The 18,301-nt window shown below is 32.9% G+C and overlaps 1 long non-coding RNA gene across 3 annotated transcripts in view; it reads right to left on the bottom strand.

Moving 5' to 3' along the window:
* Positions 1-3,418: 3,418 nt before the first annotated feature.
* Positions 3,419-18,301, bottom strand: part of LOC143044980 (uncharacterized) — a 42,774-nt gene continuing 27,891 nt past the window's right edge. For all 3 annotated transcript variants that reach the window (XR_012968827.1, XR_012968828.1, XR_012968826.1), the window contains exons 2-3: positions 16,685-16,768; positions 3,419-3,733 (exon numbers count right to left, since the gene is read on the bottom strand). This is a non-coding gene — a long non-coding RNA (uncharacterized LOC143044980). The remainder of the gene's footprint in view (positions 3,734-16,684; positions 16,769-18,301) is intronic.

The raw sequence follows: 18,301 nt of genomic DNA, 5'->3' as shown, positions 1-18,301 counted from the left end.
GAATCGGTTGTTGGGTTACTGTCACTGAATTGGCAATTTTAGGGAAATTTTGCCGTTTTTGGTTAATATCTTGAATATCATTATAGATAGAGATAAACTCAAAACAGCAATAAAGTTCAGAAAAGTAAGATCTACAAATAAGTCAAGATGACCAAAATGGTCAGTTGACCCCTTCAGGAGTTATTGCCCTTTATAGTCATTTTTTACCATTTTTTCGTAAATTTAACTCTATTCCTCTGAAACTACAGTGCCAAATTTAACCATACTTGGCCACAATAGTTGTTGAGGTATCTAGTTTACATAATGTGTGCGGTGACCCAGCCAACCAACCAAGATGGCCACCATGCAGGGGTCGAATTTAAGCTTTTTAGTTTACTGGTCAGCCGGACCAGTGGACTTTAGATCTACTGGTCCGTCTCAAAATTTACTGGTCCTGCAAAAATGACATTCATTTGATAACCACTAAAAGATATGACAGATGTTTAGTTTTATTTACCTCAGCTGCTTTCCTCTTCTTTATTCCAAAAATAGCACCTCCAATACCCTAAAAATAATTTCTCAGGTTTATTTTTTGTAAACAAACCGAGATAAAGATGCAATCATTGATTTTAACGAAAAATTTCTACTGGTCCGCCAGACCACCAGCTAACAAAATCTACTGGTCCGACATAAATTCTACTGGTCTCGGACCACCGGACCAGCGCCAATTTCGACCCCTGCCACCATGGCTAAAAATAGAACATAGGGGTAAAATGAAGATTTTGACTTATAACCCTGAAACCAAAGCATTTAGAGCAAATCTGACATGGGGTTGAATTGTTTTCTAAGTTAAGATCTATCTGACCTGAAATTTTCAGACATACATCTTACTACACATGATATATCTGGCTAAAATATATCATTATTTCCAATGATTGAAACTAAACAATAGTGTTTGGTGCAATTGTTTTTCTCGACGTTGTCTTTATTTCTTGTCATGGCGTTGTCTCGTTTCTATCTAATTTTGAATGTCCACTTTGTATGGGCCATCTTTTTTTTGTTTTGTACGAAAGCAGATTTACATGAAAGAAGAAATTTTGGTAAAAGTTTTTCAACGTCCTTGTTCTATAAAATTTTAGAGAAATTTGGTTCAGAGGAGAGCCTGAGCTTGTTATATCTAATCAGTGACCCTTTTATTTCAGGGGAGAGCCTGTTTTTTTTTTTTGGTTATCTTATCAGAATCTACTTTTATTCATTGATTCATATTAATTCTCCATATAGAATGAAACGAAGAGTTCTAACAGAATATTATGCATACGCTATGTCTATAAAAAGAGCGGGGAAGAAGGACGGGCGTAAAGTTCTCAAAATCATTAGTGTCGTTTACAGCTGATTTCATTGAGTGTGTAGGCAAAGGTAATATTTTTGGTTAGCTTGCTTGTTGGCTGAACCGTAAAGTCATTATTAGGTCAGGTATACAACCCTACTTTCGAAGTACCCTAGCCCAAGAGACAGATGAATTAGTTATCTGTCGGACTAGTCTACTATAAAGGAGGATAGTATAACTAACCTAATAATGACTTCATGGTTCAGCTAGCAAACAAGCTAACCAAAGATATTACATTTGCCTACAAACTCAAAGAAATAAGCATGCAACAGAAAATAGTGGTGGTATTTTAAGGAAATGTAAAAACAGGTTAGAATGCTACATGTACAAAATGTACGTTCTAAAATAAGGCAACGTATTTTCTTTGGAATTCTTTATTTCTAATCAAAAAACAAAAACGTCAACAAGTTTGTAAACTGTAAATGCTTGGTTATATAATGCAAGACGTAAAATGCATCTTGTACTAAAATTAGAACACATACATAATAGTTCAATGCAAGTGGCTGATTCAATGAATGCATAATGCAAATTATGATGCTGCTTTTTTTGTAGCAAAACGACCAACACATAGAAAGGCACATATTGACACAACTTGTAAAAACTTGTAAAAAAGTACTGGCTATTTGTAAATCATACATGTAATCACCGGCTATGTAATTCTGAGATAACCCACCTACAGATAATTATAAATATAGTCAGCAAAACCCACCAACAACGTTTAACTATGGTAAGCAAAACCCAACAACAACTTATAACTATGGTAAGCAAAAATGTTTAATGAATAAAACAACACACCGTCCCCTCAAAAAAGCATATTTTCTTAAAATGCAATAGTTTACTGTTCTGAGAAGAAAGGTGTATTAACCGTATCTGCATGTATGAATGCAATACTTTCGTCCTCTTAAGATGGTGCATAGACAGATCATGATACTTGACGGTTCAAGTTTCACATCTTAATTCAACAGTTACCATGGACCAAAATAAAATCCCGTGCCTTGAAGCTGACTTCTTTTTCTTTCTCGTCACCAAAATTTTTCGGATAGTATACTCATTATTCAAATATTTTCGTAATATTATATCCAGAAGTTATCGTTTACATTCCAATCCACCCCGGGTAGTAAAAATCAGAATAATCTTTGCTATATTGTTTTCTTAATGCAGATCCTTCTTTTGCTGGCCATTTGAAATACGTAACTTCTCCTCCTGTAAGCCATCCTATCCACCAGCCGAATGAACCGACTGTTGTTATGGTATGGTTACATAATGATAAAGTAGCTACGAGTATCTCCCTTTTCGGACTAGTTAAATATTCAACGTTTGTGTTATTTGGCATGTTAGCCTTAGTCCATGGAATGTCTTGAGACGCTATAATAAATATTATATTCTTATATTTTGATTTATAGTATTGCACGGCTTTAGTTAAATATTCTGGTGTCGCTACATCATATCCAAATGAATTATTTACCATGTCTCCTCTGCGTACATGAACACCAACTAGAGTGACGTCCCTTCTTGATCCTATATTGAATCGTTTCACTGTTTGAACTATTTTACTTCTTGCTTCCTGAAGTAACTGGTCTCTAAATGTGAACTGTTTTTTAAGTTGACTTCTAAAATCATAAAAATATTTCCAAGACTGAAGATATTGTCCGAGTCTTATATTTTGAGAATTGTTAAAGTTCAGTAGATTTTTATCATAAGAGCAAGCCTGTCTTTCTCCTCTGGAAATAAATGTCTTACAAATATCTATATTATTCCTGATATCAATGTCTTCAAGTCTGAAAACACGATTTAACTCCGAGTTGTTTGCAACTATAACCCGCATACCTTTAGACATTGCAACACCAAAGTGTGTGGCCAATTGGAACATCGTGTTTCCAAATCCGCCCAGGAATGATGGGCATAAATAATGTGTATTATTGTTAGAATTGTTTCTAACTGCACTGATAGCTGGAGTTATAGTAGAAATTATCAATCCTTTAGTTGTAGAAATTGTCATTTCTTTAGTAGTAAAATGTGTCATTCCTTTAGTAGTAGATTTTCTCATTCCCGTAGTAGGAAAATTTAATTTGGTTTGTTTCAGAAATGATCGTGTCGTTGGTTCATTTTTTCCTTTAGTAGTAACAGTTAATTTGGTTTGTTTTAGGAATATTTTTGTTGTTGATTCATTTCTAACTTTTCTTGATTGAACTGGAACGTTGTTTCCTTGAAAAAATAGTGAAGTGTTTCTGGTCGAGTTACGTTTTGTTATACTTCTATTTTTAATCTGATAATCGAAGACTTTAAAAAATTCGAATTTGTTGACGTCTGTCTGGAATACTAAAAATATTAACACAAAGGCACAGGTTAAACACGGAATCACTATACCTGAAACAAAATGAAAACAATTAACGTCTCATATATATCATTATACATAATGAATAAACAACTTCACGATATCACAATAAAACATATGTATATTTTACAATATCAATTTACTGCAGAAAGGAACCTGTAGTAAACTTAAAGGTTTATCGATCTTTATCAAATGTGGTTTATCATTCAAGATATTAATGTGTATATTTTTATTATTTTTTTATGTCGCAGTACACTACCTAGCAACTGTAGTATATTAAGTATTGTCATATATTCTATATTGATACGTTCTGAATAGTGCTGTGGCTGTTCTGTACGATATGTGACTGTATGAAAGTACCCGTTGGGTACCAGAGATTATGATTGTAAACAATGCTGAATAAACGTGTCTTCTCAAATGTATTTCGTTAAATCGGCCAGATACTTATTAAACATGAACCATCGACACTACAATTGGCGACGAGGATAAAGAAGAAACATTGAACTTTAATGTGGTAAGCTGATTTTTGTAAAATGGCAGCTAAAATCGATTTAAATCCAGTTGGAAATTTCGATGTCAGTGGAGATAGACTCGGACAATCATTGACTCGGTGGCTGAGAAGTTTTGAACTTTATGCAACAGGAAAAGGTGTAGACGACAAGAAACAAAAGAAAGCATTATTATTGCACTGTGCAGGACTCGATGTACAGGATATATACTTCACATTAACGGAGGAAGATGGTGACGACGATTTTGATAAAACGATTAAAACATTGAAGAAACATTTTGATGCCAAGGTAAATTTTTCAGTAGAACGTTATAATTTAAGAAGTATCAAACAAAATGAAACAGAAACAATAGATCAATACATCACAAGATTGAAACAACAAGTAGTATTGTGTGATCATGCAGACCCGGACGCACAAGTAAGGGACCAGGTCATAGAAAAATGTCGTTCTAATAGATTACGTACTGGACTTCTTGAAAAGGGACCAGGTTTGACCTAAGATGATGTAAGAACTATTGCAAGAACTTTAGAAATGGCTGAAAAGCATTCTCGCGAAATGGAGGGTGCAACTGGTTATGGCAACAACCCATCAAGTAGTCACGGAAGTGTTAATAGAGTCAATCAAAGAAAACCAACACAATATGGACAGAACAAAACAAAAACAAAATCAGGATTAAAATGTTATCGATGTGGGAGAGAAGGACACTTCGGTAAAGATCCATCTTGCCCGGCACAAGGTAAAACATGCAATAAATGTGGGAAAAGTGGTCATTTTGGAACCGTGTGTAAAACGAAACAAGGAGGGCAACAAAATCAAAGAAGATATGGTAAATATGGTACTAAAAGTGCAAAAGGTATTGTCAACTATGTGGAATCAGATGATGATGAATATGCATTTATTGTGAAAAATCAAAGTGATAAAAATGATGCATTTATTGTGAAAAATCAAAGTGATAAAAATGATGAAATTGAAATTAATGCAGGTGGCATAAATATAAAGTGTGTAATTGATAGCGGTGCATCAGTAAATATTATTTCAAGTGCATTGTGGGAAAAATTGAAAATTCAGAAAATTGTGTGTAAATCTGAAAAATCAGAAAAGAAATTATATTCTTATGGTAGTGAAACACCACTAGAGGTGTTAGGAAAATTCACATGTGAAATAAATGTCAAAGGTCAATCTGAAAGTGTAGAAGGTGCATTTTATGTTGTGAAAGGAAATAGTGTATCTTTGCTGGGAAAAGCAACAGCTATACAATTAGGTGTTTTGAAATTAGGAATTAATAACCGAATATATTCAATAAATGATATTATAGAAAAATATAGTGATTGCTTTAAAGGAGTAGGCAAATTGGAAAATTTTAAATTAAAGTTGCACATAAATTCAGAAGTTGAGCCAGTTGCGCAAAGAATGTATAGGATACCGTTCACATTGAGGGAAAAAGTGGATAAAAAACTTGATGAATTAGAATCACAAGACATCATTGAGAGAGTAAATGACCAGACACCGTGGGTCAGTCCAGTTATTGTTGTTCCTAAACCTAACGGCGACATAAGGCTATGTGTTGACATGAGAGCAGCAAACAAGGCGATAGTACGCGAACGGCATCCGATACCAACTGTGGACGAAATATTGTACAAAATGAATGGCGGAGAATGGTTTAGTAAAATGGATTTGAGATATGGATTTCATCAATTGGAACTTGAAGAAGGTTCACGTGAGATAACGACTTTTGTCACACACAGGGGACTTTACCGTTATAAACGTTTGATGTTCGGGATAAATGCCGCACCTGAGAAATACCAACAAGTTATATCTCAAGTATTTCATGATATTGAAGGTGTCCAGAACATATCAGATGACATTGTTGTATTTGGTCGCACAAAAGAAGAACATGACGAAAGACTTAACCTAGTTTTCGACAGAATCCGTCAGAAAAAGTTAACTCTAAATGGTGACAAATGTGAATTTACTATGGACAAAATAACATTTATGGGTCATATCTTATCAAGAAATGGAATAGGACCAACACAAGAAAGAGTAAAGGATATGCTAAACGCAACAGAGCCGACAAATGGATTAGAAGTTAAGAGTTTTTTAGGCTTAGTTAACTATAGTGCAAGGTACATACCGAATCTTGCAACCATATCTGAACCACTTAGAAAATTAACAAAGAAGAATGAGACCTTCCGATGGGGAAAAGAGCAAAAAGAAAGTTTTGAAAAGCTAAAATATTCACTCAGTGAAGGAGAAACTCTAGGATATTATAGACTAGATGCAGATAAAACTCAACTTATTACAGACGCAAGCAATGTGGGACTAGGTGCTGTGTTAGTACAAGAAAATAAAGGAATGTCTCGAGTTATAAGTTATGCTAGTAGGGCGCTGTCAGAAACAGAAAAGAAATACTCAACAACAGAAAAAGAAGGATTAGCCGTGGTTTGGGCTTTTGAAAAGTTTCACTTGTATTTATACGGAATAGATTTTGAAATTATTACAGACCACAAAGCGTTAGAAAGTTTATATAACACAAAGTGTTTGAAAACAACCCAAAATGCAAGAATCCAACGATGGATGCTGAAGCTTATGTCGTATAATTATCAAATAAAATATTTACCTGGAAAACAAAATATTGCAGATGCGCTGTCACGGCTGGTGGCAATTAACAAAAGCGAATTTAAAGAAAGGAATGTCGCTGAAGAATTTGTAAGATTTTGCGCACAAGAAGGGACACCTAAAGCGTTAACAACACAAGAGATCGAAAAGGAAGCAAAAGTGGACACAGAATTATCAGAAGTTAGAAATTGTCTACAACAAGCTAAATGGAACCAGTCTGTTATGAGTGCTTATTACCCTGTAAAGAACGAACTGAGTGTAATAGGATATTTAGTAATGCGTGGACGAAGAATTATAATTCCAAAAACACTACAAGCTAAATGCTTGCAATTAGCTCATGAAGGACACTTAGGAATTGTAGGGACTAAACAGATGCTAAGAAGTAAGGTCTGGTGGCCAAACATGGATAAAGATGTAGAGAAATATGTTAAATCATGCCATGGCTGTCAGATAACATCTCAATTTTCACATCCAGAACCGCTGGAACCGACAAAGTTGCCTACAGGACCGTGGCAATACTTAGCTATTGATTTGCTAGGGCCGCTACCATCTGGACATTTTGTGTTTGTTGTAATAGATTATTACAGTCGCTATTATGAGATTGACATTACAAAAGACACTTCAAGTGAGAAAATGATAGATTCGCTTGAAAACATGTTTTTGCGTCATGGTTTACCACTATCTATCCGTTCTGACAATGGACCGCAATTTACGTCAAAACTATTTAAGCAATACTTGGAGGATATTGATGTGAAACATATTAGAAACACACCATTATATCCAGCCGCGAACGGTGAAGTGGAACGTCAGAATAGATCTTTAATGAAAAGGATAAGGATCACTCAGGCAGATGCAATGGACTGGAAACGAGAACTTAGAAAGTATATAATGGCGTATAGGACAAAACCGCATAGTGTGACTGGAGTTTCACCGTCGGAACTCTTATATTCAAACGTAAGATAAGGACAAAGTTACCCGAAATATATTGCGAAGAAGATGTCACGACACTTGACGAAGAAGTGAAAGACAGAGACATGTACGCGAAACACAAGAACAAGATGTACATTGACGAGAAAAGAAACGCGCATGAAAGTGACTTGAAAACTGGAGACAATGTTTTAGTTAAACAACAATATACGAACAAAATGACAACTCCATTTATTTCAACACCTTACAAACTTGTTGACAAAATTGGTAATCAATGTGTTGTACAATCACCCGAAGGTGTACAATACCGTCGAAACACGACACATGTAAAGAAATATAACGATCGAAATGTTTCAAGTGAAAAGGACAATGACTGTGTTATGTTAGATGATCCGATTGAAACACCCAAACCGATTTCAGACGAAGCTGGTGATGTAACAAGACGTCCAGTGAGAGAGAGAAAAATGCCATCAAAATTTAATGACTATATTGTTTCATAATTTAGTTACATGTAGGATAGAAGGATTTGATATAGACAGTTAAAGTTTTATATTAGTAGGATTTGATAAAGACAGAAAAAAGTTTTGATTAGTTTTGAAAGGATAATAATTCTAGTAAGAATTTTCATTTTTGATTTTTGATATTTGATATTTTTTTGAAAGTAGTTATTCTAGTCAAAGATAAAGAATATTCAGTCAGTTTTATTCTCTAGTCAGTTAATAGTTATTTTCATTCTAAAGAAAGAGGAGAGTGTAGTATATTAAGTATTGTCATATATTCTATATTGATACGTTCTGAATAGTGCTGTGGCTGTTCTGTACGATATGTGACTGTATGAAAGTACCCGTTGGGTACCAGAGATTATGATTGTAAACACTGCTGAATAAACGTGTCTTCTCAAATGTATTTCGTTAAATCGGCCAGATACTTATTAAACATGAACCATCGACACTACAGCAACCATAGGACCAAATGAAGCCGAACCTAGTATACGGAGCTGAATCTTTTAAATAAAATTGAAGATTAAAGGCAAACGGAAAAAAAACTATAAATATTCCCTCTAAACTGGTATTATGTTATTCAGTAGTTTCCTTCTCAGCGTAATCACACATATCATATATTCCTTTTAACTTTGATAGTTGGTATACCAGCAGGTCAGCTTAAAAAAATGTCTGTGATTGATTGATTGATTGTATGTTACTTAACATCCAGTGACGAATATTTCATGAATGTTTAGGACGATGAAAATGTCTGTGACTAATACATATCGTTCATAGATAACTGAATTGTATTTGATAATTCAAAATAATCTGGAACTCATTTTATACATTTTCCAATGCACTTGAAAATAAGAGGAAAATCTTAATCTTCCCTTTGTTGGACCTCAATCAAAATGACTTATGTCAATGTCGGTAATTTATTTGATGTATCTTGACAAAATTTACATTAGTAAATTTACTTTTCAACTTCCCATATACAAATGTATATCTTGTTTCTATGGAAGCCTTTTATGGCCATCATGTTTCCCTGTTATTGTTTTATTCAAATATGGTGTAAAATATATTTATACATTGTTATATATTTTACATAAATGTTGTGCAGCGATTAGAACTGCGCTGAAGACAATTGTGACACTTGATACTCATTTTCATTTGTAATCATTTTTTTTTTCGAGAGACCACGGCCAGCCAAACTTTGGGTTTGCATTTAAAGGTTATACTCTATATGGTATTAAACTTTTGTAGAGCTCTTTTTTTAAGCAATTATATTATTTACATCATTGTACCTTGCTCTCATGTGGATTGTGTTCTCATTGACAATCCTTATTTTGATATAATTACTTTACATGTATTTTTTTATTAGGTTACAGCAATTTTGCGCTATTCTAAAATCAACCTCTTCTCAAAATAAAGTCTCATCCTGCCCTTTTTTATTCAAACTGCTGTCCTGCTTTTTTAAAATTTTTATTCTAGACTCCACCCCCCCCCCCCCCCCCCCCCCCCCCCCCAAAAAAAAAGTGAAAGTTAGAGATGTCAGACATGCTAGCTTTTTTGGGGTCATGATTCCATTTCAAATGTCAGATTCATGAACGCTTAAATCACATGCTACCAGCTGAATGAAAGTATGCTTCTCAGTGCTCAGAATTAGAGTTCAATCCATGTGAATGTTCTACTTCTTTATAATGTAATCCCTGAATGGTATTAATTTTACTATTAAACGTGTGATGGATTAAAAGCTAAGTAGATCAATAATGGTATCATTATTCAAATATATTAATGATTATAATATGCCACTATAAAAAAAACACTGTACAACATTTTTATGATCGAACGGACTATTAATGCTAAATGTAACACACTGTAAAAATTAATGACGGTGATAATACTCCTTTATCAGATTCGCATTTAGACAACATACATTGTATGTTTCATTATAGATGTTCGATGCCAAAATATGTTGCATTTGGTCGTTATTCAGTTAATAAAGGGCTGCGCTTTAGCGCATGATACGCCCGTTGCTCTTTTAACTTGTCTTTTATGCTTTAAATGAATTTATATGATCAACTAGAAATATATATACAAATCAAAAGGGATGTTACATTAATATATTCACCAAAGTTTCATAAAATCCCCCTTTTTTAAGTATAAAAATTCATTACTTAAGAAAACGTAAAATCTAAAATTTATAAAAATGGAAAGGGAGCTTATGTCAATAGATATAAACAATTTATCAAATTTGCATAAAATTTTGTGAAAGTGTTAGTTATTGTCCCAAAATTGGAAAATCCCCCCTTTTTTAAGCATAGAAATTCATAACACGGAAATGTAAAATCTGAAATTTATAAAAATTGAAAGGGAGCTTACATCAATAGATATAAACAATTGGTGAAAGCCTTTTTGAGTTATTGTCCGAAGTGTTGAAAATCCCCCTTTTTATGAATAAAGCCCCATAAATCCAAAACTTAAAATCTGAAATTTATAAAAATTGAAAGGGAGCTTACATCAATAGATATAAACAATTCACCAAAGTTTCATGGACATTGGTGAAAGCCTTTTTGAGTTATTGTCCGAAGTGTTGAAAATCCCCCTTTTTTTATGAATAAAGCCCCATAAATCCAAAACTTAAAATCTGAAATTTATAAAAATTGAAAGGGAGCTTACATCAATAGATATAAACAATTCACCAAAGTTTCATGGACATTGGTGAAAGCCTTTTTGAGTTCTGGTCCGAAGTGTTGAAAATCCCCCCTTTTTTATGAATAAAGCCCCATAAATCCAAAACTTAAAATCTGAAATTAAAAAAAAACGAAAGGGAGCTTACGTCAATAGATATAAACAATTCACTTAAGTTTCATGGAAATTGGTGAAAGTGTTTTTGAGTTATTGTCCGAAGTGTGGACGACGGACGGACGGACAACGGTATACCATAATACGTCCCGTCTAAAAGACGACGGGCGTATAAAAACGGATGAAATATCATACCATTAAGTCTTTGCAATAGACCTATTTACCTTAACTGTTAAACTAATTGTCTTGGGACAAGCATTGTTTTTTATACTAGTTATGATAGAAGTCAAAATATATCTTGAATTAATGACATAGCATGTGCTGTATGACAAACTCGATCAGAGCACAGACTAAGTTGCGCGATGTCGTAGCACATACTTGGGTTACACGTTGTCGTGGCACAGACTCAAATTGCACTTTTACGTGTCACAGACCAAAGTTGCTATATTTTATATCACAGATTTAAGATGCGTTGGTGGTGAGAACGGATCATTAACAATTTGCCGTTGGGCAGATCATGAAAGGAGCCCAAGATTAAGTTGCACTTTGTCGTAGGGCAGAAATAAAATTGCACTTTGTCGTGGTACTTACTAAAGGTGCACTTTGTCCATTATAGAATTAAGTGACACTTTGTCGTAGAACATACAAAAGGTGCACTTTTTCGTGAGACATATTACAGATACACGTTGTCGTGGGATAGACTTAAGGATGTAAACCTCTGAGGAGCCAAAAATTTCTAGAATTAAACTTTTTTCTAAACCTGATTTTTCGTTTTATATGACTGAAAAAATAATTGGTGAAGAAAAAATCTTATGGTGGTGCACTTCTTTTTCTGCTACGGCCCTTTGAAAGTACACAATTTTGATGATTTTCCCATTTTTCATCAGTTTTTCCCCATTTTGGGGCTATTATCGTGAAAAAAATCACAGTTCAACAATTAAGCTTTTTTTCATACTCTCAATAAAGATGAAGTGGACCAATCTGAATAAATTCAACTCAAACAAACTATATGTAGGTGTTAATATAAATAAGAAAGTTTTATCATATTTTCATGCTTTTCGGGTCAAATTTATAATGTTGTCAACTTTGTAAATTTGTGATTTTTCTCAGTTTAAAGACAAAAATGCATATTATTTCAACTTCTTTGTTAAAAATGGTTGAAAATAATACATATCAAGGAATTTGAAAAGAAAAAGTTATATGAGATGTACATGTTTCTAGTAAAATCATTGTTTGTACCCCTCCCCCATTTTCTCGAAATTTTGGCTAATAAGACTGACTAGATTAGTAATAACATTTGAAAATTTTATTACTCAAAAACTGCTTATTGGAAATACACAATTTTTTCAAAGAGTTAAGTTTGATTATGATATTTATCAATTTCATTGCTATTTTCCACTTGTGTCCCATGTTTTGGAAATAATTTCAGATTGAGATTTCAATGAGACTAAATGTGACTGAAACGTCAGAAGAATTATACATCATTAAGTACGTTGCGTTTTTTTGTAGGACAGACTGAAGTTGCACTTTGACGTGGTACAGACTTTAGTTTCACTCTGACATGACACAGTCTTAAGTTGCACTATGTCATGGTAAAGACTTAAGTTGAATTATGTCATAACACAGACTTAAGATCCACTTTGTCGTGACATAGATTTAATTATATATAAGTTGCACGTTGCCGTAGCACATACTTATGTTTAACTTTTCGTAAGACAGACCGAAGTTACACGTTGTCGTTGCACAGACAGACTTAAGTTGCCGCACTTTGTCATAGCACAAACTCGTTATGCATGCATTATGTCGTAGCACAAACTCGTTATGCATGCATTATGTCGTAGCACAGACTTAAGTTGCACCTCGTCGTGGGGCATAAGTAATTTGAACTTTGTCATATCACAGACTTAAAAAGATGCATTTTGTGATAAAAAAGGGGGGCTCATTAACAAATTGTCATTGGACAGCTTCGTGAAAAGTGCCCAAGATTGAGTTATATTTTAAAGTATAGTAACGGCTACTGAAGCTTTTTTGTTTTTTTTTCAAATATGCATAAAGGTTTAAGTCTTAGTTCTATATATATATTCAATGTAGACTCGTTTATATTTTTTGTTTGGGCTTGTATCATATTTTCCCTCCGGTTTATATGATCCGTTCATCCTATATTGACTCTTAAAATTCAAGAGTCTATCTAAAAAATTATGGTACTTTTTTTCTAAAAATGAGGGTACTTTTTATATGGCCTTCCAAATACCGTTTCGATCCCTAACATCACTGAAGAGACATTTATTGTCGAAATCCGGATCTGGTGTACTAAAAAATATTGACACCGTATGTTTGTGGCATAACATCGTGGCCACAAGTTAATTTTTATCTGTTTAGTATTAAATTTATATTAAGATCCATATTGTTACATCTTGTGATCAATTTTATTTGGCAATCGCCAATGGCAGTCAGCAGGGTTAAAGAACATCAGTTGTTCGACCTGTTAGTCAAATGCGTTTTGTTTAAATATACTTTTTCACTTTTTTGGTCTTTTGGAAAATGTTGTTTGTGCTGTTTTTAGACCCTTCTACAACGAAATTTGTTTTACATGCACACGTATAAAAATTGCGGTTTTTATCCAACGCAATCATAGGTTTGAACGTAGTTTTCAATGTAGACTCGTTTATATTTTTTCGTTTGGGCTTGTATCATATTTTCCCTCCGGTTTATATGATCCGTTCATCCTATATTGACTCTTAAAATTCAAGAGTCTATCTAAAAAATTATGGTACTTTTTTCTAAAAATGAGGGTACTTTTTATATGGCCTTCCAAATACCGTTTCGATCCCTAACATCACTGAAGAGACATTTATTGTCGAAATCCGGATCTGGTGTACTAAAAAATATTGACACCGTATGTTTGTGGCATAACATCGTGGCCACAAGTTAATTTTTATCTGTTTAGTATTAAATTTATATTAAGATCCATATTGTTACATCTTGTGATCAATTTTATTTGGCAATCGCCAATGGCAGTCAGCAGGGTTAAAGAACATCAGTTGTTCGACCTGTTAGTCAAATGCGTTTTGTTTAAATATACTTTTTCACTTTTTTGGTCTTTTGGAAAATGTTGTTTGTGCTGTTTTTAGACCCTTCTACAACGAAATTTGTTTTACATGCACACGTATAAAAATTGCGGTTTTTATCCAACGCAATCATAGGTTTGAACGTAGTTTTCAATGTAGACTCGTATATATATATATATATATATATATATATATATATATATATATATATATATATATATATATATATATATATATATATATATATATATATATATATATCATTTCATTGTTTGGTTGCTGTTTCGTTAACATTTACTACTAACATGTACCATGTACATGAATTTGTTTAACATATTCCAGCTTAAGATGAATATCCGAATTTATTCTAGTTAGAAAATCTTGCACAGGATATAAAATGGTGCAAAAATTATTTTTTGGTTGTAGCATTCGAACATTTTATTCTGCAAACTAAATCTTCTCTTTCTCGACAGTTATTATCGCGGCATCTTTACTGTTCAAAATCTTTCTCGTGCTTTTAGCATATGTGTACACATTTATTTGTACACACAATAATAAGTTGAAGTATTCAATATCAATATGGACTCCGTATCCATATAAAAAGGTGCAGGCAATTCATTTCAGACGTGCGCAGTGCAAGTGTGATAATCATTTTAAAATATCTTCAGATGATTCACAAAATACCTCAAGACTAGTATAATTTTGACATGACTCGCCTTTTTTGGAGTCCTTACTTTTTAGGTTTCGTAACTTTCGAAAAAGTATATAGAAAAGTGTCAACTTGTGGACCCCCCGGACTTTACCGAAGACAGGTTGTACAATTTGGATTTTCGAGATCATATATTCACAAGTTATTCAAATAATTATAAAACTATAATAAAGATTAGAGGTAATAAATAAAAACAAACTATTTACAATCAACGAGTTGTTACAATAAAGCTTTTATGGTTGGATGTTAATAAAAATGTAATATAATATGATATATTAAAATTTGAAGTATTTTGTTGTAGTTTTATACAATTGGAGAAATCTAGGTTTAAACAGATATTGAGGCTCATATTTGCACGTTGTACACATGTACATAATGCATATATATGAAGCATAATCAATTATTCTATATGCTCCCTTCGTGTTCAATACAAACAACTGTTTATTATATGTACTTAACATCAAATTTTATTGATCAGATGAATGCGTCACGTCAAGTAAACACATTCTTTCTGAAATTCGAGATAATAGTGGAGATATACTTCACGGACAAATATGAAAAATTAGAAGATGTGTTATGATTCTAAAATGAGACGCCCGTGAGTCTCAACAAGAGACAAAATGACACAGAAATTGATAACAACTATTATAGGTTTCCTTCAACAACGAATGAAACCCATATACTGCATAGTAAAAAGTAAAATCACAAAAATACTGAACTCAGAGGAAAATCAATTCGGAAAGTCCATAATCACATGGCAAAATCAAATAACAAAACGCATCAAAAACGAATGGACAAGAACTGTCATATTCCTGACTTGGTACAGGCATTTTCAAATGTAGAAAATGGTGGATTGAACCTGGTTTTATAGCTAGCTAAACCTCTCACTTGTATGACAGTCGCAACAGATCCGGGCCCGTCTGGCCACCACAGAGGTTCAAAGTTGCCCATTTACGTATTTTCCATATCAACCACACATTCGGTACTTTTCGGTATATCGCTACGGCAAAGTTCCGAACCGTACCTATCTCATTTTTAAGGTATTGACCCAAGCTATTCCCCACTTAAATATTTTTCTGGGATCCGGGCCCGTCTGGCCACCACAGAAGTTCAAAGTTGCCCATTTACGTATTTTCAATATCCGTTACCCAAGATCCTTTTAGACACGTTTATTTCTACACCCAATTTTATATATTACAGAGTCTATATACATGTAATATCTTCGAATTTGGGACATTGAAAGACCAGGGGTTTCACCGTCATCTGAGCGGAAGGTATCACTATATATTTTTTTTCTTTTTTGGCTTTCCATAGATATTTCTATTTATATTTGCTAGCAGCCGGTTGGATATTGAATATCGAATATCGAATAACAAATCGGCAGCTAACTTCATATACATATATAAAACGTAATGAAATGCTTTTAAAATGAGTACAAGCCGCGAAGTTGTCGAATTCCGCTGTTAAATTATATTTAACTAAGATGTAACGATTTTTGGAACGTTTGAGTCTCATGCATTTTTTTTTTGGTTTTTAGACATATCGTCAAAATTGGCTGCTGCTGCTATCTTAATTGGCCGATAAAAGTGGCTGCCAGGTTGAGTCTAGTCTGATTTGGGGCATTCACATTCATACAGAATGTGGCTGGGTTTAACTAGTTTGAAGGGGTGCCAACCTTCCGCTAACTTGGGACAGTGGCGTAACAGTACAACATTAGAACTATACTAATCAGTTAAAAAGTGCCTTCGAGTTCTCCCTACATATTAAATATTACACTAAAATTAATTTTGAAAGCGTTTAAAAATACATTATTTAAAAATGAAAAACAAGTAATTATGTGTAGCCCGATATTGGCGATATTACTTACATTTTCTTCTCTCCATTATAGTCCAACAATATAGCTTGATCCATTTTACGCCAGTGTCATCCTTATCATAAAATGTCAATTTACCTGAAAAATGTCAAAAATGTTTTATATTGTTTTTATTAAAATATTATTCTGTATGATTAATACCCTAACTAACAATGACCGCGCAAATATTATGACATCCTATTATGCATTGTGTGTTGTTGATTTAGGAGTGTAAAGTTATATGTACTCTTAAATTCAATCATCAGCTACATGTATTATATATAATTATATTGGTGTGTACGTTTAATACTTCAATGATCAAACCCACCACTATCATAGATTCAGCGATCTTGAGAGAAAATTAGTTTGAGAGAATTTTAAGGTAAGAAAAAACGTGATATTTTCGATGTTTTTTTCAGTATACATACAACGTTAAAAGTCTCTAGTGAAACTACTGATCGGTAAAAAAGTTTTATTAAACAAAAATCGTAGTAAATTCATTTGCTTTTTCTTTTGAAGATAAAACAAACTGAGGTATGATAAATGAAATTACTTTGATATTTCTATAGAAAGCAAGTCAACATAAAATATCTATACAGAAAACATTTGTGTTGTTTATTTCATTTGTCTATTTGTCTCTGTAATTAAGCTCTTTGAGAAAAAAAATATGCTAGTTTTAATACCTTTGCGAGCAAATGGACCAAACAATAATAATAAAAACATATTTCAAATCCAAATAGGTTGAGGAACGAAATAAAAGTGTTCTTCAAATCCACTCGACATCTGGTTTGTCATTCTTTATATAATGTTTCAATTGATTATGAATATAATTATAAAATCATTGATAACAACTCAATTAGATGAAGACAAATATATTGTCTAATACGTTAAAATCATTGTTCACATCAAGAAAGGAAGCACTTTTTTAGAATATTTCTAATTTATAAAACGCCATAAAAAATATGTTTTCTATGATAATCAGATGACATCGGGGTTTAAATTATATTTCTTTGCTGGTCTTTATTAAAAAAAAATCAGAACGTGTTATTTATCTATAATTAGAAATAATAATAAACAATTTTCTATATATCATATCTTTTCACAATCATATTATAATTTATATCACAAGGAAATTTATTGGGTTTATATTAAAATTTAATAATATGGGGTGGTTTTAATATTTTTTAACGCAACATAAAACACTAATTGACATCAAAGTACAAATAAGCATAATATCAAGCTTAATCAATTCATCTCTTTGAAGTTCCTACTGTGTTTTTTTTTTTTTAACAAAATCCCGCTATAGAAAACTACGGTATTGACAAGTTAACCAAGATTTATTTATAGAAGAGGGACGAAAGATACCAGAGGAACAGTCAAACTCATAAATCGAATATAACTGACAACGCCTGGTTAAAAATGAAAAAGACAAACAGGCAAACAATAGTACACATGACACAACATAGAAAACTAAAGTTAACTATAAGCAACACGAACCCCATCACCAAACCAATATAGCCTGTTATTGATTAACTACACTTTTTTTGGACTTAATATGATGAAAACTGCCTATGCAATATAAGGTGTAAACTCGGCCAATACAGAAAAACTCGGCCAATATAGAATTTTTTC

Source organism: Mytilus galloprovincialis, chromosome 9 (assembly GCF_965363235.1).
Source record: "Mytilus galloprovincialis chromosome 9, xbMytGall1.hap1.1, whole genome shotgun sequence".
NCBI classification, from domain to species: Eukaryota; Metazoa; Mollusca; class Bivalvia; order Mytilida; family Mytilidae; genus Mytilus; species Mytilus galloprovincialis.
This window is presented reverse-complemented; position numbering and strand designations above follow the sequence as displayed.